This window comes from Grampus griseus, assembly GCF_964374135.1.
Source record: "Grampus griseus genome assembly, chromosome: 8".
Classification (NCBI taxonomy): Eukaryota; Metazoa; Chordata; class Mammalia; order Artiodactyla; family Delphinidae; genus Grampus; species Grampus griseus.
The window spans coordinates 71,545,998-71,571,420 of record NC_139002.1 but is presented as its reverse complement, the minus strand read 5'-3'; the positions used below and the strand labels follow the sequence as shown (position 1 = coordinate 71,571,420).

Here is a 25,423-nt window from a genome sequence, read left to right as displayed (position 1 = left end):
TTGACCTACAACACTGTGTTAGTTCCTGTTACAAAACAATGTGATTTTATATTTCTGTACATTTCAAAATGATCACTATGATAAGTCTAGTTACTATATGTCACCATACAAAGATATGACATAGTTATTGACTATATTCCCCACACTGTACATTTCATACCCATGACTCATTTATTTTGCAACTTGGAAGTTTGTACCTCTTAATCTCCTTGACCTATTTCTTCCCTCCCCCTACCCCCTTCCCCTTTGGAACCACCTATTTGTTCTCTGTATCTATAACTCTGTTTCTGGTTTGTTACGTTTGTTCATTTGTTTTGCTTTTTTAGATTCCATGTATAAGTAAAATCATATAGTATTTGTCTTTCTCTCACTTATTCACTTAGCATAATGCCCTCTAGGTCAGTCCATGTTGTCATAAGTGGTAAGATTTCATTCTTTTTATGGCTAATATTCCATCATATAAATATATGACATCTTCTTTATCCATTCATCTATTGATGGGCACTTGGGCTGCTTCCCTATCTTGGCTATTGTAAATAATGCTGCAGTGAACATAGGGTGCATATATCTTTTCTAATTAGTGTTTTTGTTTTCTTCAATTAAATACCCAGGAGTAGAATTGCTAGACCATATGGTAGTTCTATTTTTAATTGTTTGAAGAATCTCCATATTATTTTCCATAGTGGCTGCATCAATTTACATTTCTAACAATAGTGCAGGAGGGTGCCCTTTCTTCACATCCTCACCAACACTTGTTATTTGTTGTCTTTTTGATAATAGTCATTCTGACAGATGGGAGGTGATATCTCATTGTGGTTTTGATTTACATTTCCCTGATGATTAGTGATGTTGAATATCTTTTCATATTCCTGTTGTCCATCTGTATGTCTTCTTTGGGAACATTTCTCTTCAGATCCTCTTCCATTTTTTAATAGCGTTTTTTTGATGTTGAATTGTATGCATTCTTTGTGTATTTTTTTTTTACATCTTTATTGGAGTATAATTGCTTTACAATGGTGTGTTAGTTTCTGCTTTATAACAAAGTGAATCAGTTATACATATACATATGTTCCCATATCTCTTCCCTCTTGCATCTCCCTCCCTCCCACCCTCCCTATCCCAAGTGTGTGTACATTTTAAAATGGAATTTGTGTGTGAGATTCAGTTTTTAAAACTAGAAATTAGTAACTGTAAATTAATTAGCTTCTTCAGTTCCTTCCTCCCTTCCTCCCTCCCTCCCTTTCTTCCTTATTTCTTTTCTTTGTTTCCTTTCATTTTTAAAGTTTAGTTCCATTAGTTATTTACATTTTTGAAAATTTCCCTTTAATTTTTAAAGATAATTATCTGTAGTATTTTGGAGAGACTATTAAATAGGAATAGGAGTGCTGTAAGGAGACATGAAATAGAGTATATTTATTCTAAATTTGAAAATCCCCTAGTCTTCCTATTGCAGTTCCTTTAACAATTCTTTATAGTTTTAGTTCTCTGCTTAGTATATTTTCTCAAGAGATATTTGGATTTTTAAAAAAGTGTGATGTTTTAATCCAAAGGAATGAATCTTTAAAAGAAGAATGTTAAACGCTATTTTATGATATTAGAGAAGACATGTCTTATTTGAGGTGACAACATGTGTTTTCCAGATTGGGGATTTTATATCATGTAGGTTATTTCTTGGTTGGTTTATGAATGAGAGTGCCTTCAGTCCTTAATTAACTTCAACAAATGAGTATGTGTGTAGTTGTTTGTGGTTTTCAAAGAGCTTTTCTCATACATTACTTCACTTATATTCACAATAACTCTGTGTGAAGTAGATTTGTTCTTTTTAAAAACTGAAGTGTAAACATGCAAAGTGTATAAAGTAAAATTGTATGTATATGTAATGAGTACTTACAAAGTGAATTCCATGTAACCATCATGCAGGTTAAAAAAAAAAAAGAACACTGACATCATCCCAGAAGCCACATGTGTCCCTTCCCAATCATACCTCACCCTCTCCCTTTAAGGTAACCACCATTCTGTATTTAATGTTAGTCATTTCCTTTGCTTTATAGTTTTACTGCCTATGAATGCAGCTCTGAAAAATACAGTTTGATTTTGCCTGTTTTTATGAATTATATAAATCATACAGAGTATATTTTTATGTGTTGCAGTTTTTGCTCAACATATATCATCATGAAATTCTAGTTCATTAATTTGCTTTTTATTGTGTTAGTATCAGAGTTTATCCTCTCTATTGTCAGTGAGCATTTGGGCTATTTCCAGTTGCTGCTTATTACGAACAATGCTGCTGTGAATTTTTTGTACATATATCTTCTTGATGTATATGTGCACAAGTTTCTCTAGGTTGTTTTTGCAGGAGTGGAATTGTTGGGTCAGAGGATATTCCTGTCTTCATCCTTATTAGATAATGCTAAACTTTTAAAAAGTGATTGTTTATACTCCCACCAATAGTCTATGAGTGTACCCATTCCTTAACATCCTTGCCAACAGTTGATGTCAGACTTTAAATTTTTGCCAATCTCCTGGGTGTGTAGTAATATCTCATCATGGTTTTAATTTGCATTCCTGATTACAAATGTTATTAAGCACTTTTTGATAAATTATTGATTGTGTAGATTTCTTCTATTGGGAAGTGCCTGTTCAAGTCTTTTGCCCATTTTTCTTTTGGGTTGTCTGTCTTTTTTTGTTGTTGTTTTTCTAAAAAATGATTCATAGTTTTATATATATTCTGTATATGAATTCTTTGTTATTTATGTGTTGCAAATATCTTTTTCCACTACTGGCTTGTTTTTACTCTCTTTATGGCATTGTTTGATGAACATTCTTAATTTTAATATAGATGAATATTTATTGATATTTTCCTTTCTGTTTAGTGCTTTTCCTATGCTGTTTAAGACATTCTTTCCTATCTGAGGTTATGAAGCTAATCACAAGTGACTTTCACATTGACTTTTAATCCACCTGCAGTTGTTTGGGGATATGGTTTGATGTAGGAGTGTAGTTGTATTTTTTTTTCCTTTTTTAGGTACCCAGTTGTCGCAGATAATTTACTAAAATCTATCCTTTCCTGACTGCTCTGCAGGGTTAGCTCTGTCATATTTCAAATGCCCATATATGCGTGGGTCTATTTTGGGGTCATTTATGTATTTGTCTTTCCTTGCACCATTACTTAATTATATCTGCTCAATAATTATATTATCTTGAAGAGTAAGTTCTGCCACCTTGTTTTTATTTTTCAGGGGTTTCTTGGCACTTCTTGACCCTTTGCATTTCCATGTAAATTTAAAATTAACTTAAGTTCCACAAAGAAAACCTGTTGGATTTTTTATTCAATTTGCATTTAATCAATAAGTCAATTTTAATAGAAATGATACCTTTATAACATTGAATCTTCCAACCCATGAACTTATTATAGCTCTCCATTTATTTTAGTCCTCTTTAAAGTATCCCAATGAAGTTTATAAATTTTCCGGTATCAGTCTTTTACAACATTAATATTAAGAAAATTAAATAACAGTTCAAGACAATAGCAACAGAGAAGTTAGAAAGTTAATTGTTAAATGAGCAATACAAACAATAAGTTGCTTTAAGAATTCAGAAGAGGAACAGATATGCCTTAGTGTTTCATAATAGATGACACTAGAAAAGATTTTGGGTCAAATATTAATTAAATAGTATTATCTTAGTTCCCATAGGTGTTATATACATGTCTGAAAATTAATTGTCCTATTTTCAGTTGGTTATTAGGTTAAAAAAGAAATCAATGTACTGATTGATTCATTTTTCACTGTGTTGATGAATCTTTTGACCGACATGGCTAATCTTAAACAGATATTTGGTATCATGTAAAAATATCTTAAGGGAGAGTTCTGTATTGTCATTTCCAACCCAGCTATGTTATAAAAGTCTTGAAACATAAATGTTTGGTGTGACTTCTGAAATAATGAAATAGTGTATTAGTTGCTTCTTAGTAGTAAGTTTAGCCATTTCCACTTGGCCTGTTAATTCTTTGAAATACCAGAGACCTTCTTCAAGCTTATAGGCTTCAGGGCAGAACTGAGCCAGATGCATTATGTGACATTAAAGTGTAATTTATTTTTATTTTCAAAATGGAGATTGGCATGTTTAAAAGAATGAGGTGGCATTCTTAGTTCCTAATAAAAATAAATCTCTGTTGGTAGTGAGGGTTGCGGCACGGATAGGTCCCAACCCTGTCACTTCTGGGGAACAGCAGTGAAATTGTTTGTTCCTGACAGCAGACAGCCCCACTGCAGAGCACTGGTTTCATGTTACATTAAGTATTAGTGCTGTTCTTTCAGGAGCTATTATGCTGTGACATCAAAGATTTTCTGACAGGGCAGTGGTAGGTTAGCACTGAAGTTGTCTGCTGAAATTTTAAAGAATGAAATTAAATATATATGATCAGACTTTAATATAAGAGATAGAGACAGAATTAGAATGGTTTAAAGAAAGTTGAAGAAATGATGAGTCTATAGGCTGGTATCTTTGTCTCTGCTTGTTCAAGCCAAATTTTATTACCTTTTATTTTTACAGAAAATACAAGTGGCCATGATGTTAATGCTAGGGTAGTTGATCATTTTCAGAAAGACTTTATAAATAAGGAAAAAATAGCCTTTTTTGAAATAAAAATGGTTAGGTTGACCTGTAAAATATTTCATGTAAATGGATGTGTAGACAGTAATTGCAGTGGCCTGACTTGCTTCTTACTAATCCACTAATTCGTTAAAAGAATCAAACTACATATTCTATTAAAGTTACAGGAATACAGTTAGATGGCAAGTAAAGAGATAAAATGTCTTGCAACTAAAAAAGCTAAATATATCATAGCAGTTGTATAAATATAGGTAACTTAAAAATTAATCAGATTACAGATTACAGTTGTCTTTTTTTTATTGGAGTATAATTGCTTTATAATGTTGTGTTAGTTTCTGCTGTACAATGAAGTGAATCAGCTATATGTATACATCTATCCCCTCCCTCTTGGACCTCTCTCCCCACCCCCATCCCACCCATCTAGGTCATCACAGAGTACCGAGCTGAGCTCTCTGTGCTATACTGCAGGTTCCCACTAGCTATCTTTTTTACACATGATAGTGTATTTATGTCAAACCTAATCTCCCAGTTCATCCCACCATCCCCTTCCCCTGCTGTGTCCACATGTCTGTTCTCTACATCTCTGTCTGTATTCCTGCCCAGTAAATAGGTTAATCTGTACTATTTTTCTAGATTTCACATATATGCGTTAATAGACGATATTTGTTTTTCTCTTTCTGACTTACTTCACTCTGTATGACAGATTCTAGGTCCATCCACATCTCTACAACAGTGTTGTTTTTTGAAAAGGTTAACTTTTGTTAAATGTTGCAAAATATTATTAGTAATTTTTGTTTGTATAGGCTTTCTATTTAAGAAAATTAAATTAAGCATTGCTATAACATTACTATGATATTTTCATGAAATGATCTTGGTAATATGAAATGTCAGTTAATTTTATAAGCACAATTCAATGTCTGGGCATTTTAGATAATATAACAGTTTTTTGAGATTATGCAAATAAGTTATATGTTAAAATGGATATGTTAACAGTATTGTAGTTTTCTTTTTGTTAAAGTAATAGTAAATAGAACATTTTTTCAATTATATTCAGATACAAGCTACTATACATAAAATAGGTAAGCAACAAAGATTTACTGTATAACATAGGGAACTATATTCAATATCTTGTAATAATCTATAATGGAAAATAATCTGAAAAAATAACTGAATCACTTTGCTGTACACCTGAAACTAACACAATAGTGTAAATCAACTATATACTTCAATAAAAAATACCATGATATGTTTATTTTAAATAATATAATACTAATAGTGTCAGTTGAGAAGTAACTGGAACAAAAAGGAATTTCTTTATATGTACTTGTGTCTTTGGTCATGTTTCAAGATAATTTCCATTCAGTTGAAAGTATTTTGTAATATAGTCATGAAAACAGTTATTTACAAAACTGAATTTAAAGGTCTTTTCTCTGGCACGTATCTCACAATTTTATTCATACAGATTGAATTGCACCAGGAAATATTGCTACATCCTTTAAAAATCATTAAAAATGATTACTCTAAAATGAAATGGCCAAGGAGTTGTACTGTATTTCTCATACCATTTGTTGAAATTGAGACACTTGAAACTGTAGATCTGAAATGAATTTGATTATATAAAAATGCTTTTGGGGCTTCCCTGGTGGTACAGTGGTTAAGAATCAGCCTACCAATGCAGGGGACGCGGGTTCGTGCCCCAGTCCGGGAAGAACCCACATGCCGCAGAGCGGCTGGGCCCGTGAGCCATGGCCGCTGGGCCTGCGCGTCCGGAGCCTGTGCTCCGCAACAGGAGAGGCCACAACAGAGAGAGGCCCGCATACCACAAAAAAAAAAAAAAAAAAAAAAAAAAAAAAAAAAAAAAATGCTTTCACCTTTTAAAAGTTTTTGTATTGTTTTTATTTTTGGTGTAACAAAATGCAGCAGTAATAAATCAAAAGAAGCAACAGGCCAAATATAAAAAAATGTTATGATATCTTCTCTGAGGACTCTGAAATCTTCTATTTCAGAAATATTTGAGTAGATTAAATGTTTTTCTTTTACAAATGTTATAATTTTATTTTATTATTTTTTAAAGTTTTGAAATATCATTTCTTTTTTTTTTTTTTACATCTTTATTGGAGTATAATTGTTTTACAATGGTGTGTTAGTTTCTGCTATATAACAAAGTGAATCAGCTATACATATACATATATCCCTGTATCTCCTCCCTTTTGTGTCTCCGTCCCAGGCCCTCCCTATCCCACCCCTCTAGGTGGACACAAAACACCGAGCTGATCTCCCTGTGCTGTGCAGCTACTTCCCACTAGCTATCTGTTTTACATTTGGTAGTGTATATATGTCCATGCCACTCTCTCACTTCATCCCAGCTTACCCTTCCCCCTCCCCGTATCCTCATGTCCATTCTCTACATCTGTGTCTTTATTCCTGTCCTGCCCCTAGGTTCTTCAGAACCATTTTTTTTTTAAGATTCCATATATATGTGTTAGCATATGGCATTTGTTTTTCCCTTTCTGACTTACTTCACTCTGTAATGCAGTCTCTAGGTCCATCCACCTCACTACAAATAATTCAATTTCGTTTCTTTTTATGGCTGAGTAGTATTCCATTGTATATATGTGCCACATCTTCTTTATCCATTCATCTGATGATGGACACTTAGGATGCTTCCATGTCCTGGCTACTGTAAATAGTGCTGCAAAGAACATTGGGGTACATGACTCTTTTTGAATTATGGTTTTCTCAGGGTATATGCCCAGTAGTGGGATTGCTGGGTCATACGGTAGTTCTATTTTTAGTTTTTTAAGGAACCTCTGACCAGTCCTTGGTCAGAATGGCCATCATCAAAAAATCTACAAACAATAAATGCTGGAGAGGGTGTGGAGAAAAGGGAACCCTCTTGCACTGTTGGTGGGAATGTAAATTGATACAGCCACTATGGAGAACGGTATGGAGGCTCCTTAAAGAAGTTATAATTTTAAATTAAAGTATTTGATAGGAAAAAAAGGGAGAATGTGGGATAGATATTTACTCATTTAAAAGCAGTAATCCTATATAACTATTTATAATATCAATATTGTTTCAATCCTTTCACTTCTTCCAACCACAGGCATCCTAATTCAGAATGCTTTGAATTGCCATTCTACAAATAGGATATGTAGAGTTTAGCAATGTTGCCATTAGCTGGCTAAAAATAACATAGGTATGTTTGAAAATTTTCTAGTATACTTACTAACTGAAGGACTGAAGGACTTTAAAGAATTTAGTCTTTTTCGTCTGATAAGGAAAGTATGAGTACTTTAATTAATTTGAACTGTTTTGAAAAACTTTTAAAGTCTGTTTTGTCACACTGTCTATAAGATCAGCACTAGTGTTTCCAAGAGAGCTGATTATAGATACAGTCAGCTCTTCACAAGAGGCTGCTGGATGAATGTTAAATAAAGGGGTTGTTTATTTATTTATTTTTGAAAATTTTGTGCATTTAAATTAAAGGCTACTGGGAAATACATTTTGGAGAATTTGTTATGGGAGACATAGTTCCCTTTTAAAATAAAAGTAATTTTCCATTTAAAAAAACCTAAGCAATCAGAAATACATGCTAAATTCATCTCTATTGTTTGAGTTTAAATATATGTTACATACTTTTTCAAATCAACAAATAATTTATTAAGTGCTGACTATGTGCCAGGCCTTATGGGGATAGGAAATAATTAGTGTACATTTCTGAAGTCATAGAACTTAATAGTTGTTAGAGCAATACAAGAGAATATATAATCAATTTCTAGAATATGTGGTTAGTCTGTATCTTCAAAGATGAGAAAGAATAAAATCAGCTACAAGAAATTAGGGTAGGCTTGAATAAGTAAACTTTTGGATTGAAGCTTAGAGGCCTTTCAGGACTTGGATTGGCATTGCAGAAGGGTGAACATCTTAGGGTGGGTGAATTTGCCTTTGTCTTTGCTGTGTTAACAAATTTATATTATTTGGGTACTTTTCTTTGAGCTTACGTTAATTAATTAAACTTATTAAAGGAAATACCTTTAGAATTCTTTCCCCAATAAAAATCCAGAAGCTTAGTTTCCTGCATAGAATATCTTTTTAACTAATGTAGTATTTTTGTTCCTCTTTTAATGAATGACAGCAAAAATGACTTGAAAGTTCCACCAGTAAACAGGTCATATAATTGAAGTGAATCCTCAAAATCAAGTTTTCAATTCTATTTAGTAAGTGAAAGGTAAGGGAAGATCTTCAAAGGCTGAAAGTTTGCAGAGAAGAAGGTTTTTGTCTTTTTTTAAAACTATCTTTGCCTTCCTGCTGCAAATGTAACACATTTCATACATTGTATTAAGACTGTTTCAAATCTGCACATAAAAAGAATCTAATAATTATATTATGTAGTTCTTGGCAAATATTTACAGTTCTCTGGACTAGGGATTGTTATTACTATTCAATACCCTAATTTATGTTTTATAGCATTATAAATATATATCTGGTAAATGCCAAGATACCCAAAAGTTAACCATTCATCTTAAAGTTAAAACATTAAAAAATTAAATTACTGAGGTGTGAATTAAAAGCTCAAATTTAGCTTCAGTTTCAGTTATTTCTATTTAATTAATTATTTAATTAACCATGATTTCTTTTTACCTTTTTACCTAAAGCAAAAGAAAACATTGAAACCAAAGACTACTCTGAAGATCATACAGTGTAAGAGAAACAAGATTATTTCAAGTAAATAGTCTCATTTATATCAGATGGTACATTGCTATATCCAAGAAACAAAATTTATCATTCTTATATTTAAAATAATTTTTCAACACATAACTAGATGAATATTTAAAAATAAAAATTTGGTTGGTATTTGATTTTCTTTGCCTTTGCAATGGGCACCAGTGTATAAAATGAATTCTGACCATTTTACTACACTGTTCTTTTGTTGAATTTTGAGGTATACTTTTTCAAAAAAGTGCAAGATACATTTATTTATTTATTTAAAAATTGAAGTGATTGAAATTAATTTTAATTTCGCATTTTTGGAGAATTTCACAAGAGTCTTCAAAAACTGTAGTCAGCTTGGCAAGTTAAAAAAATGTTAACAATCAAATATCCAGGTTTGGGGTTCATTGGTGTAAGGAATCCGAACTCAAGATGCAGAATTTGATAATGTCCTTCAACCTCTATGATGCTGACATGCAGATGTACATTGCACTTATTAATTTGTTTCTTATTTCATTCACTTAAATTTATCAAGCATATATACTGTACCAGGCACCAAAGATACAAAGATGAAATGGTTACTGCCCTCGATAAACTCACAATTGGGTGATGAGAGGGAAGATTGAGAATGAAAGAAAGTAGAGATAAAAAGATACATTGAGAGAGTGAAGGTAGGCAGTGTAAAAGGCATCAAAAATATTTTCAGATTCTATAGTGTGATGATTGTTTTGGAGTGATGGGCAGAGGGCTGTGGCAGCACATAAGAGGGAGTATTAATTTTGACGGAATAAAGGGTTCTCAGCTACTATATTTTATGCATACAATTTGAAAGTGTTATTGTTCACCCCATTGCTTTAAGGTCAGCTCAATATGTTCTTATTTTCACACTTAAAAAACTATGGAGGTAGCATTTACAAAAGTTACCCATTTTAAAGTGAACAGTTCAGTGACATTTAGTACATTTACAATGTTGTGCCATACCTATCTAGTTCCAAAACATTTTCATCACCCCAGAATGAAACCCCGTGCCTATTAAGCAGTTATTCTTTATTTCTCCCACTCCCTAGCACCTGGCAACTACCAGTCTTCTTTCTGTCTCTTGATATCTCATATAAAAAGAATCATACAATATACAACCTTTTGTGACTGGCTTTTTTCACTTAGTGTAATGTTTTCTAGGCTCACTTATGTTGTAGCATGCATTAGTACTTTATTCCTTTTTAGACTGAATAATATTCCATTGTGTATAAACCATATTTTGCTTATCCATTCATCCATTGATGGATATTTGGGTTGTTTCCACTTTTTGACTGTTTTGAATAGTACTTCTATGAACGTGTGTACAAATATTTGTCTGAGTACTTGTTTTCAATTCTTTTGGATCTATACCTAGGAATGGAATTGCTGGGTCATATGGTAATTCCATGTTTAACTTTTTGAGGAACTGCCATACAGTTTTCCAAAATAGCTTCACTATTTTACATTCCCACCAACAATGTATCAAGCTTCCAATTTTTTCACATCCTTTCCAAGAGTTGTTATTTTCCATTAAGAAAAATGATAGCCAACCTAGTGAAGGTGTCAGATACTATTTAGATGCCTATTTCTTGAAGTCAGAACTAGGGATCTGTGGAAACCGTAGGGAAGCAATGGGTTTGGTTGAACTCCCAGTTAATTGAGGTACAACAGGCTTCACTGAATCTATTTCTTCTTCCTCAGCAGGAATTATCCTGAGCTTCCTAGGGATACCTTTAGGCTAATCAAACCTCAGTACTTCTTAGTGTTGTTCATTCCCCACAATCTGTTATCAACAGAGCAGGATCCTAACTCCCCCAGGACAGATGAAGTTAAGTATTTTAGAGGCTGGTGACAATGTTTTTGGATCCTCACAGGGATTACTTTGAGATGAGCCTCTTTTAAAGAGGTGTTGCTCATATTTCAGAAGACTCTTGAAGACTTCTGATGTAGCACCTTAGGTAGCTATTAGTAAACTAAAGAGCTGGTGCCTTAAATAAGAAGTGCTAAACATCTTCATCTTCCCAGAAATGGAGGTCTCCAAAACAGAAATTTTAAAACACAAGAATATAGAAGCACATATTCTGTTAGCCTTTAGAGGAATGACATCATTATGTAGCTTTTGGAAAACTCTACTGTACACTTGCAAGAGAATGAGAGTGAAAAAGGCAAATAACATGTTATTATCCTTATTAAAATAATTTTGACCTTGCAGATCTCTGAAAGGGTCTGGGGGACCCTCATAGGTCCATGACCATACTTTGAGAACTGCTGCCCTAAATTATAGTCTATCCAGGGACCTCAAATATTAATGTTGACAATATCAATTTTAAAGTAGTTTTTATTAAACACCTATTGTCTTAATCAGGCACTGATCTAAGTGCTGGGGATATAGCAGTGTAGGAGATGGACGAAGTCTCTGCCCTCATGAGTTTCGAGTTCTTCTAGTCAGTTGATCTGGCAACTGAATGAAGTCATGAGTTTTCTATTTGCCTAAGCTAAGTCCTTACATTCATATCTCAGGATTTGTCAGGGCGTGTATGGGGCTGTTTATTTACAGCAGGTGAGGCAGTACAGCTGCAGTTGTTGACAGGAGTTCAGACTAGTGGGCAGACTGTGGTGCCCAAAGCGAGTGGATAGCAATACTTAGTTGCAGCCCAGACAGCACGATTTTTGATTTTGCTGTTCTTAAGACACCTGTGTCTCTTCCGCCTGCCCTTCCTTCCTTCCACTGTAAGTAGACTATTTCCTCAGATCACTTCTCCAATTTTACCACTCTCTTACCCTGGCAAAGTTATAGCCTCATGCTTCTTTATTATATGTAGAATAAAGAATATATATAAAATATATATAGAATAAAGAATATATGTATTATACATAGAATAAAGAATACATGTAGGGACTTCCCTGGTGGTACAGTGGTTGAGAGTCCGCCTGCCAATGCAGGGGACACGGGTTTGAGCCCTGGTCTGGGAAGATCCCATGTGCTGCGAAGCAACTAAGCCCGTGCGCCACGACTAGTGAGCCTACACTCTAGAGCCCGGGAGCCACAACTACTGAGCCCACGTGCCACAACTACTGAAGCCCACGTACCTAGGGCCTGTGCTCCCCAGCAAGAGAAGCCACCGCAATGAGAAGCCTGTGCACCACAGCGAAGAGTAGCCCCTGCTCGCCGCAACTAGAGAAAGCCCACGCGCAGCAACGAAAACCCCAGGCAGCCAAAAATAAATAAATAAAAAAAAAATAAAAAAAGAATACATGTATAATATACGTAGAATAAACATATAGAGAATACATACATATATGTAATACCAAGCATCTGCTTTGTTTCAGGCACAGTGCTAGGTACTAGCAATAACTCTGGCAATTGCATTTGAAACCCTCTAGTCTTAGAGCAAGAGTTGAAATATTTTATAGTGTCATGGCTTAAAGAGGTCACTCTAAGGCATGCACTGTAGAGCCTGCATATCCCTAACTATTCTAGTTTCCAGTTTTAAAGGGTTTTAACAGTTCCTTTGTGTGAATTCACCAAAGCTTTGAAAACTTCCCTATCCCATCTCCCACCCTCAGCATTTAAATCATATAAGTGGACGACGTCTGCATTTTCTTGAGCCATTGCTCTCAAGGGTAGTCTGATATTAGGCATCAAAATATGCTAACTATGGCTGTAGTCTGAAACTTTTTTTCTTGGCGCAAAAGGGAAAATAAACCCAAATTTCAAACTTTTGCTTTAATTAAAATAAGCTTTATAGACATGCATTTTAACGGTGCACTGATAACATAGGAAAATCAGGAGTTCAAAAGTAAATATTGCCAGCATTCCTTAGACTCAAGTAATAGCAACAAATATTGTTAAAATTACAGTTTAGGAAAGACGATAGTACAATACAATTAGTAAGGCATGAAAGACGGTAGTAAGTAAACTGAGAGGTAGGGGTAAAGTGATTTTATTTATTTAAAAGGTGGAAAGCTGCATTTCTGTGTTTTGATTTTGCTATTTTAAAGATCTGTCTCACTTGCTACAATCACAAATTCCAACTGTGAATAATGGAAACTATTGAATGGGTGTATTGACTGCTCTTTTCAGTCTGTAACACACCTTCCTTGTTGGCACCAAAGAGCAATGAATGAGGCATTTTATTAAAACTGAGGCTCGTGGTTCTAATCAAAGGTCACTGGTTGGCTCTCACTTTTCAGTTTCAGATTTGTCTGTTTGATCAGGGGGCAGCAACGAAATTACTATGACAAAGACTTTGTACTAGGCTGTATCTGTCTGTTGAAACTTGAAAGTCTTTGGAACCGTGACGCTGACAGCATGTGAACACTGCAGGAATGTGCAAGCTGTGTAAGGTCTTAAAGAAACTTTTAAGTATCATCTTCCTTTTGTGTTGTTTGAAAGAGTTTCAGATACTATTAGGGTACTAGTGAAAAGGTGTTTTATTGATTAAAGAAGATTTTTTTTCTAGCAAATGTGCATTAAGACAGTCTTCCTATTACTTTTTCTGCTCAGTCCCTGCTTTATACAGCAAGTTCATTAACATGTAGATATGCGGTGATTGAAGTCAGACTGCTTTTTACAGTGAAGTTGTCTTGATATAATGAGCTCCTCTTTAATGTTCAAAAAAATGTTGTTACTTTCTGAAAGGGATTGTTTGTGAATTTCATTACATTTAATCTCTTCAAACAATTTCAGCATTGTTCAGTTTACTACAATTAAAATGTGTTCTGATGCTAAAAAAATCACTTTTTATAGATGTATCACAAATGTAAGCACTGTGAGAGGGGTTTGTTTTTTACTTTGAAAGAAAAGCTGCTATTTAGCTGAGAATTCTCATTGTTTTAATTGGTGCTCCATATGGAAAATCAGAAGAGGGTACACTTACTGTATTGCTAAACAGGCTAGTTTGCTTCTGAGGATTAGGTTTCACAACTAGTTCATTCAATCCCTGGACTAAAGCATTGGTCTAATCATAGTTGAAAAACAAGGGCCTTAACCTTGCCTTCTCAGTTTACTAGAGTACAACCCCTTCATCTTTAGAATGCTGCAAGTCTTGAGAAAGAACAGATATAGTGAAGCTAGGTTTCTGCTTTGGACAAAAGTTCTCAAAGGGGCATATCAGAAACCTGACTAAATTCTCAGTTGCAAACCAGCAATTGTAGTTCATAGTGAATAGCTTCATTCTGTGTAAATTATCCTTTCCACTTGGGCAAGCATAACTTCCCCCTAGTCAGTAGGACTATGATATGGTATGAGAGCAATCCTTGGCATTTCTTGAAGATTGGTCACAGAAAGAGGTAGAATGTCTTTCTAGAGAGTATTTAGCAGGTGGAAGGTTTAAAAATTCCCAGGTAGTGGCAAGGAGATTTTTCAGGTGAATCCCAGGAAGGTTGGCTTGTGAAGGCATGAGGTTAGAAAGCTGAGAATAAATTATTTGATTTCGTAAAGTTTTGGCCAGCCAGCAGTTTATAGAGCCATATGAATCCTACTATGAACAGTGCTCAGGAAGATGTTCTTCCAGGATGTTTCTTCTTGCTTTAGTTTTTAGCGGTCATTAACATAATGACAAAACATCTAGTGAAGTCAGGAATATACTCAGAGATTCTTGATAGTTGGCATTGCATAGATAAAATATTTTAGATGATTGGCTAATTTTTGAAATTGTGTTTTGACTTCTTGAGGACAGAGTCAGCATCTGAACATTAACAGGGGTCTTTAGTAGACTGAGATAATCACATCACTAAGTGGGCTTTTATAAGCCATTATGATGTAGCTACATAACAAAAGGGCTTAATCAGATATCTTTATTATCCAAAAGATAAGAAGACACTATCAACTGAAAAAGGCACAATTCTTGTGTTGTATAAGGCATGAAATACTTCCATAGCCTTGTAGGTGCTAATAATGATGATAACAATATACTGTTATTATCATATGTATAATAATGATAAATGATAATGTTGCTAATATTATCATTTATAATTATAAAGGTAATATTTTCAGATGAGAAATAAGGATTATTTTCCAGTATATAAAGAGAAGTTGGGACAGAAAGATGATATTTTATGAAAATTATAGTTAAATTTACTAGTTGTCATCAGTGTATTTAACAAGACTAACTGGAAACACTACATCCTGAGAATGTCATCAGAAGTTCTGGGATTCTGAAGCCTGGAAGACATTTAATTGACATTGAAAAAGGAAAATTATGTGTGGCAATCATTTTATGGTATATAAGAATAATGAAAAGTTGGAGAATAAAGTCAGAAATTCCTGGTCCCATAAGCACTCACAGCAGAGGCCTATGAATTTGTTTATCTACAGAATAAAATTTGTAAGCATTCTATATTTTATTAACTTCCCGTGCTTTTTATTATATGCAAAAGGCAATCAAACAAAGTGCAAGAACAATAATGTTTAAATATTAGCAGCAATTTGAATGAAAGTAAATTTATGATCAGGATAAAATGTTATTTGCTGAAAGCAAAGCTGTATTACATGACTTGATACTGGATACTTTAATCTGAAATGTTAAATATTTGAATCAACATAGAAAATGTTAGAGATGCTTATCCTTGATTAATAACTAATGTTTTTATGATCACTTTTGCATGTGATTCTGTGGTTATATTTGAACTATACCCTTAAAGAGGATGGCATAGTTACCCTTTGTTTTTGAATATTTGGGCCAAGAGATGTAGTTGAAGTACTTTCATTTTTATGGGAGGAAATGTAAAAAATATGATGTACTCTGAGACAAAAATGAGTTAGAGCAGCATTGCAGGGAGTTTTTAGAATATCTAACCATTTAGTATATTTTTCAGCCATAGTTCCATTTATTTCAGTCAGGTTTAACCAATGGCGGGAGAGTGTTGCTGATTTGAGGACGGGTAATTTCAGTGCTTTTGACGTGCTTTCTTTCTCATTTTTAGGCTATGACTATAAGGAATCTCTGATAATTATGACTGAGTAATATCCTCAGCATTGCTGGCTATTTGAACTTATTACTAAATAATCTGTTGCCAGTGATGATTATGTATCCATTTAACAACCTTTTGTTAGATGCTTGAGGTATAAGATACTGTAGAATATAATTAAGAGCTGTGATATTCTTTTTTTTTGAATTTTATTTATTTTTTTACAGCAGGTTCTTATTAGTTATCTATTTTATACATATTAGTGTATACATGTCAATCCCAATCTCCCAATTCACCCCACAACCCACCCCCCCCCCCACCACTTTCCCCCCTTGGTGTCCATATGTTTGTTCTCTACATCTGTGTCTCAATTTCCGCCCTGCAAACCGGTTCATCTGTACCATTTTTCTAGGTTCCACATATATGCGTTAATATACGATATATGTTTTTCTCTTTATGACTTACTTCACTCTGTATGACAGTCTCTAGATGGATATCTACAAATGACGTCTCTACAAATGACTCAATTTCGTTCTTTTTAATGGCTGAGTAATATTCCATTGTATATGTACCACATCTTCTTTATCCATTCATATGTCAATGGGCATTTAGGTTGCTTCCATGTCCTGGCTATTGTAAAGAGTGCTGCATTGAACATTGGGGTGTGTGTGTCTTTTTGAATTATGGTTTTCTCTGGGTATATGCCCAGTAGTGGGATTGCTGGGTCATAAGGTAATTCTATTTTTAGTTTTTTAAGGAACATCCATACTGTTCTCCATCATGGCTGTATCAATTTACGTTCCCATCAACAGTGCAAGAGGGTTACCTTTTCTGCACACCCTCTCCAGCATTTGTTGTTTGTAGATTTTCTGATGATGCCCATTCTGACTGGTGTGAGGTGATACCTCATTGTAGTTTTCATTTGCATTTCTCTAATTAGTGATGTTGAGCAGCTTTTCATGTGCTTCTTGGCCATCTGTATGTCTTATTTGGAGAAATGTCTATTTAGGTCTTCTGCCCATTTTTGGATTGGGTTGTTTGTTTTTTTAATATTGAGCTGCATGAGCTGTTTATATATTTTGGAGATTAATCCTTTGTCCATTGACGTTTGCAAATATTTTCTCCCATTCTGAGGGTTGTCTTTTCATCTTGTTTGTAGTTTCCTTTGCTGTGCAAAAGTTTTAGGTTTCATTAGGTCCCATTTGTTTGTTTTTGTTTTTATTTCCATTACTCTAGGAAGTGGATCAAAAAAGATCTTGCTGTGATTTATGTCAAAGAGTGTTCTTCCTATGTTTTCCTCTAAGAGTTTTATAGTGTCCGGTCTTACATTTAGGTCTCTAATCAATTTTGAGTTTATTTTTGTGTATGGTGTTAGGGAGTGTTCTAATTTCATTCTTTTACATGTAGCTGTCCAGTTTTCCAAGCACCACTTATTGAAGAGACTCTCTTTTCTCCATTGTATATCTTTTCCTCCTTTGTCGTAAATTAGTTGACCATAGGTGCGTGGGTTTATCTCTGGGCCTTCTATCCTGTTCCATTGATCTATATTTCTGTCTGTGTGCCAGTACCATATTGTCTTGATTACTGTAGCTTTGTAGTATAGTCTGAAGTCAGGGAGTCTGATTCCTCCAGCTCCGCTTTTTTCCCTCAGGACCGCTTTGGCTATTCAGGGTCTTTTGTGTCTCCATACAAATATTAAGATTTTTTGTTCTAGTTCTGTAAAAAAATGCCATTGGTAATTTGATAGGGATTGCATTGAATCTGTAGATTGCTTTGGGTAGTAGAGTCATTTTGACAATATTGATTCTTCCAATCCAAGAACATGGTATATCTCTTTATCTGTTTGTATCATCTTTAATTTCTTTCATCAATGTCTTATAGTTTTCTGCATACACGTCTTTTGTCTCCCTAGGTAGGTTTCTTCCTAGGCATTATATTCTTTTTGTAGCAATAGTCAATGGGAGTGTTTCCTTAATTTCTCTTTCAGATCTTTCGGTGTTACTGTATAGGAATGCAAGAGATTTCTGTGCATTAATTTTGTATCCTGCAACTTTACCAAATTCGTTGATTAGCTCTAGTAGTTTTCTGGTGGCATCTTTAGGATTCTCTATGTACAGTATCATGTCATCTGCAAACAGTGACAGTTTTACTTCTTCTTTTCCAATTTGTATTCCTTTTATTTCTTTTACTTCTCTGATTGCTGTGGCTAAAACCTCCAAAACTATGTTGAATAATAGTGGCGAGATTGGACATCCTTGTCTTGTTCCTGATCTTAGAGGAAAAACTTTCAGTTTTTCACCACTGAGAATGATGTTTGCTGTGGGTTTGTCGTATATGGCCTTTATTACTTTGAGGTAGGTTCCCTCTGTGCTCCCTTTCTGGAGAGTTTTTTTTATCATAAATGGGTGTTGAATTTTGTCAAAAGCTTTTTCTGAATCTGCTTGTGCATTGAGATGATCATATGGTTTTTCTTCTTCAATTTGTTAATGTGGTGTATCACATTGATTGATTTGTGTATATTGAAGAATCCTTGCATCCCTGGGATAAATCCCACTTGATCGTGGTGTATGATCCTTTTAATGTCTGTTGGATTCTGTTTGCGAGTATTTTGTTGAGGATTTTTGCATCTATATTCATCAGTGATATTGGTGTGTAATTTTCTTTTTTTGTAGTATCTTTGTCTGGTTTTGATATCAGGGTGATGGTGGCCTCATAGAGTGAGTTTGAGAGTGTTCCTTCCTCTGCAATTTTTGGGAAGAGTTTGAGAAGGATGGGCGTTAGCTCTTCTCTAAATGTTTGATAGAATTCACCTGTGAAGCCATCTGGTCCTGGACTTCTGTTTGTTGGAAGATTTTAAATCACAGTTTCAATTTCATTACTTGTAATTGGTCTGTTCATATTTTCTGTTTCTTCCTGGTTCAGTCTTGGAAGGTTATACCTTTCTAAGAATTTGTCCATTTCTTCCAGGTTGTCCATTTTGTTGGTATAGAGTTGCTTGTAGTAGTCTCTTAGGATGCTTTGTATTTCTGCAGTGTCTGTTGTAACTACTCCTTTTTCATTTCTAATTTTATTGATTTGAGTCCTCTCCCTCTTTTTCTTGATGAGTCTGGCTAATGGTTTATCAATTTTTTTTATCTCCTCAAAGAACCAGCTTTTAGTTTTATTGATCTTTGCTATTGTTTTCTTTTTTTTCTATTTCATTTATTTCTCCTCTGATCTTTATGATTTCTTTCCTTCTACTAACTTTGGGTTTTGTTTGTTCTTCTTTCTCTAGTTCCTTTAGGTGTAAGCTTAGATTGTTTATTTGAGATTTTTCTTGTTTCTTGAGGTAGGCTTGTATAGCTCTAAACTTCCCTCTTAGAACTGCTTTTGCTGCATCCCATAGGTTTTGGATTGTCGTGTTTTCATTGTCATTTGTCTATAGGTATTTTTTGATTTCCTCTGATTTCTTCAGTGATCTCTTGGTTATTTACTAACGTATTGTTTAGCCTCCATGTGCTCGTGTTTTTTACGTTTTTTTTCCTGTAATTGATTTCTAATATCATAGCACTGTGGTCAGAAAAGATGCTTGATATGATTTCATTTTTCTTAAATTTACTGAGGCTTGATTAGTGACCCAAGATGTGATCTATCCTGGAGAATGTTCCGTGCTCCCTTGAGAAGAAAGTGTAATCTGCTGTTTTTGGATGGAATGTCCTATAAATATCAATTAAATCTATCTGGTCTGTTGTGTCATTTAAAGCTTGTGTTCCCTTATTAATTTTCTGCCTGGATGATCTGTCTCTTGGTGTAAGTGAGGTGTTAAAGTCCCCCACAATTATTGTGTTACTGTCGATTTCCTCTTTTAAAGCTGTTAGCAGTTGCCTTATGTATTGAAGTGCTCCTGTGTTGGGTGCATATATTTATAATTGTTATATGTTCTTCTTAGATTGATTCCTTGATCATTACATAGTATCCTTCCTTGTCTCTTGTAACATTCTTCATTTTAAAATATATTTTGTCTGATATGAGTATTACCACTCCAGCTTTCTTTTGATTTACAGTTGCATGGAATATCTTTTTCCATCCCCTCATTTTCAGTCTGTATGTGTCCCTAGGTCTGAAGAGGGTATCTTGTAGACAGCATATATATATGGGTCTTGTTTTTGTATCCATTCAGCAAGCCTGTGTCTTTTGGTTGGAGCATTTAATCCATTCACGTTTAAGGTAATTATCGATACGTATGTTCCTATGACCATTTTCTGAATTGTTTTGTGTTTGTTTTTGTAAGTCCTTTTCTTCTCTTGTGTTTCCCACTTAGAGAAGTTCCTTTAGCATTTGTTGTAGAGCTGGTTTGGTGGTGCTGAATTCTCTTAGCTTTTGCTTGTCTGTAAAGCTTTTGATTTCTCCATTGAATCTGAATGAGATCTTTGCGGGTAGAGTAATCTTGTTTGTAGGTTCTTCCCTTTCATCACTTAAGTATATCATGCCACTCCCTTCTGGCTTGTAGAGTTTCTGCTGAGAAATCAGCTGTTAACCTTATGGGAGTTCCCTTGTATGTTATTTGTCATTTTTCCCTTGCTACTTTCAATAATTTTTCTTTGTCTTTAATTTTTGCCAATTTGATTACTATGTGTCTCAGCGTGTTTTTCCTTGGGTTTATCCTGTATGGGACTCTCTGCACTTCCTGGACTTGAGTGGCTATTTCCTTTCCCATGTTAGGGAAATTTTCGACTATAATCTTTTCAAATATTTTCTCAGGTCCTCTCTGTCTCTCTTCTCCTTCTGGGACCCCTATAATGCAAATGTTGTTGCATTTAATGTTGTCCCAGAGGTCTCTTAGGCTGTCTTCATTTCTTTTCATTCTTTTTTCTTTATTCTCTTCCGTGGCAGTGAATTCCACCATTCTGTCTTCCAGGTCTCTTATTCATTCTTCTGCCTCAGTTATTCTGCTATTGATTCCTTCTAGTGTAGCTTTCATTTCAGTTATTGTATTGTTATCTCTGTTTGTTTGTTCTTTAATTCTTCTAGGTGTTTGTTCTTTAATTCTTCTAGGTCTTTGTTAAACATTTCTTGCATCTTCTCGATCTTTGCCTCCATTCTTTTTCCAATGTCCTGGATCATCTTCACTATCATTATTCTGAATTCTTTTTCTGGAAGGTTTCCTATCTCCACTTCAGTTAGTTGTTTGTCTGGGTTTTTATCTTGTTCCTTCATCTGATACATAGCCCTCTGCCTTTTCACCTTGTCTGTCTTTCTGTGAATGTGGTTTTTGTTCCACAGGCTGCAGGATTGTAGTTCTTCTTGCTTCTGCTGTCTGCCCTCTTGTGGATGAGGCTATCTAAGAGGCTTGTGCAAGTTCCCTGATGGGAGGGACTGGTGGTGGGTAGAGCTGAGTGTTGCTCTGGTGGGCAGAACTCAGTAAAACTTTAATCCTCTTGTCTGCTGATGGGTGGGGCTGGGTTCCCTCCATGTTGGTTGTTTGGCCTGAGGTGACCCAACACTGGAGCCTACCCGGCTCTTTGGTGGGGCTAATGGTGGACTCTGGGAGGGCTCATGCCAAGGACTACTTCCCAGAACTTCTGCTGCCAGTGTCCTTGTCCTCACGATGAGCCACAACCACCCCCTGCCTCTTCAGGAGACCCTCCAACACTAACAGGTAGGTCTGGTTCAGTCTCCTATGAGGTCACTACTCCTTCCCCTGGGTCCCGATGCACACACACTACTTTGTGTGTGCCTTCTAAGAGTGGAGTCTCTGTTTCCCCCAGTCCTGTTGAAGTCCTGCAATCAAGTCCCACTAGCCTTTAAAGTCTGATTCTCTAGGAATTCCTCCTCCCATTGCTGGACCCCCAGGTTGGGAAGCCTGACATGGGGCTCAGAACCTACACTCTAATGGGTGGACTTCTGTGGTATAAGTGTTTTCCAGTTTGTGAGTCACCCACCCAGCAGTTATGGGATTTGATTTTATTGTGATTGCACCCCTCCTACCATCTCATTGTGGCTTCTCCTTTGTCTTTGAATGTGGGGTATCTTTTTTGGTGAGTTCTAGTGTCTTCCTGTAGATGATTGTTCAGCAGTTAGTTGTGATTCCGGTGCTCTTGCAAGAGGGAGTGAGCACACGTCCTTCTGCTCTGCCATCTTGAACCAATCTCAAGAGCTGTGATATTCTTTTGTGTACGTTCTCATTTTGAATCAAACATAATAAAGTTTTGATTCATTTTTCTTTTACATAAAAAGTGTAAATATCAAAAACCTGGAAGTAGTATGTCAGTTTTTTCCGATTAAGATATCGAGATCAGAATCTTGAGAAGGAAACATGTATATTGAAAAGCCCATCTGGGGGCTTCCCTGGTGGCACAGTTGTTGAGAGTCCGCCTGCCGATGCAGGGGACGCGGGTTCGTGCCCCGGTCCGGGAGGATCCCACATGCCGCGGAGCGGCTGGGCCCGTGAGCCGTGGCCGCTGGGCCTGCGTGCCCGGGGCCTGTGCTCCGCGGTGGGAGAGGCAACGGCAGTGAGAGGCCCGCATGCCACAAAAACAAAAACAAAAGAAAAAGCCCATCTGGATATAGAATTACCAAAACATATTACTGAATTATTGGTAAATATAAATTTTTTTATAATTTTACTCAGCTAGTCAAGAGTGCATGGTGGAAGGCACTTCTATTTATTAATACGTTCATCGTATCTCTACTTTTAAAAATGATTTAACTTTCTGGTGTGTGAAATTCTTCTTGTAAAATTTTTTATATGTTTAAGACTTTATATGTAATAATAAGGACAATATATTTTATTTAAGAAAAACATCTAAATGCTTAAATTACTCATCATACCTGAGCAAAAATAATTTAAGAAAAGAAATAATTACATTTACCTTGGTTGATGATCAGCTAATTAGTGGTAATTTAAATTCAATAAGTGTACACACTGAAAGATTTAATGAGTTTTCATAGCATTGTCAACTTTTTAATGTATCAGTTAAAAAGATTCTTTTCCTTTGAAGATTGTTGTATTTTTAAAATGTTATTGATACGACAGATTCTATTTGATTGTTTATTTATATATTTATTTTTGGTTATGAATTTTGCAGATTACCCTGCTGGCTAGTATGTGATTGAGATTGAGTTGTTTTCCATTTTTATATATTTCCATGTGAAACATTCACAGAAGTAATCCTGCACATCTTTTAAGCAGTCAATGACCTTATCTTTTGCCAAAATCAAATGACATTCAATACTGATACTATGGAGAGAGGAATCAAAATAGACACCTAATTATAATTACTTTTTGCCCATCATTATATCACTACGTGCAGAACAACTGATTTTTAAGAGATCACACAACTGCTGAATTTTGGCAGGTACAAAAGGTTTTTATCATTGCTTCTCTCACCCTCCGCCTTCCTGCTTTCATCACATGTAGGTTTACTGGAACAGTTCAGACTGACCTCTTTCTTGAAAGATTTAGTTTGAATTATAATAGTTTTTAGGAAGTAGAAGTGTAAAGGAAGGTTAATATGTTTATGATAGCTTCATATTTTCAGAAATCCTTTATGATACAGTTCAGTTTTTAAGAGAGTAAGGATAGTTTTGGGTAATCTTGTGGAAATGACTATAAAGCCTTGGACCAAATGCTATACAGCTAGCTTCCAGAGTTACTGCTTTTGCAACAAAATCCAACTGTGAGCAATATAAAGGCAGAGACTACACTTCTTAACTTTTCTAACCTAGTACATAGCATTGTGCCTGGTACATAGTAGATATTCAATAGTTGCTGAAAGAGCAAAGGAAGATAGGATGTGAAGGAAGGAGGAAGGAGAAAAAAGCATAGGTTGATTGGACAAAGTGATAAATCCCATGTTATCCTGTTTTTTGTGTGTGTGTGTGTGTGTGTGTGTGTGTGTGTGTGTGTGTGTGTGTGTGTTTGGCTGATGCATTGCTCCCCCAGACCAAAAACTAACAGGGCATGAACATGGTATAATTTACACTGAACATGAACGTGGTATAATTTTGAGAAACCTGTCATTGCAGGGGTTTAAGTACTTTTATTTGCTGTTAGTTCACAGTGGCTCAGTTCTTTTTTTCCTGTTCATTTTTGTTGGATAGTACTGGGAATAATATAAGTAGGGTTGCATGTGACATTTCAAGGAAAGCTTTGATGATGACTATCATTATATTTGTTGTCTCTTCTCTTAAAACTGCAGATCCCTGTGACAAATTCTCCTTTTGAATGGGCTGAATACCACCTCACAATAGGGGCTACCACTTCCTGTTCAGTCTTGTTCACCACACTAAGACACTTCAATTACTCTGTAACATGTATATGATATTTAAGAGTCAAAAATACCCGCTAAGTAGCCAATTGACAGAAAGTGGTTTATTACTCATCTTTTAGATAAGATCCTTGATGAAATGGTGTTAGAAATTAGGACAGGTAAAGGACCTGAATAATAGAGTCCATGCTTTTGTTGTAAGTCAGCAATGAAACATATCTATCCTGTCTTTATGAATTTGTTGTCATTTTATTTACCGTTAATTTTACCCTGGCTCTCTTCTGAGTCAGAGGCACCAGTCTACATTAGATGGCCCTAGGATCAGTGACTCTTTAAAGATATGGTCTCCATTGGGAGATATGGGTACTGGATTGTAGCCACTTACACACTTCTGTATTAAAATGTTATCATTTCAAGTGTTTTCCTTTTACAGGTAGTTTCGTTAATAAAAGGAAAGTTATTAGTCAGAGAAAGAATGTATTTTTGAAGATGATAAATTCCTAGGTTTAAAGTATAGATTTTTAATCCTTTTGTTGACACTGCTGTTTAATAATTGTTATTTTTATTATGAAATATAATAGTCATTGTGTAGAATGATCCTCATATTCATATAGTGTTATTTCTCAAATAATTTCATATCATATATTTTTTATTCCCTTCTAGATAGGTATTATACAATGCCATACTAATTTTCCCATTCTCCAATTTTGTCATTTTGTCATGGTTCTATGATGTTTACCAAATCAACCTAACTTAGGAGTGTCAGCCCAGAGTTGGCTATAATTGTTTATGGCACAGAGGATCTCATTCTGACATTTTAGGTCTTAATTTATAACTTCTAGGAATGTTATATAAAGCTTTACAAAAAGCCCTTTGGTTTTCTGAGAGACCTGAACCTCACTCTTCTGTAACTCCCA

At 35.1% G+C, this 25,423-nt stretch overlaps 1 protein-coding gene across 6 annotated transcripts in view; it reads left to right on the top strand.

Moving 5' to 3' along the window:
- SOX6 (SRY-box transcription factor 6) overlaps positions 1-25,423 on the top strand; it is a 624,429-nt gene that overhangs the window by 26,952 nt on the left and 572,054 nt on the right. The window lies entirely within an intron of this gene.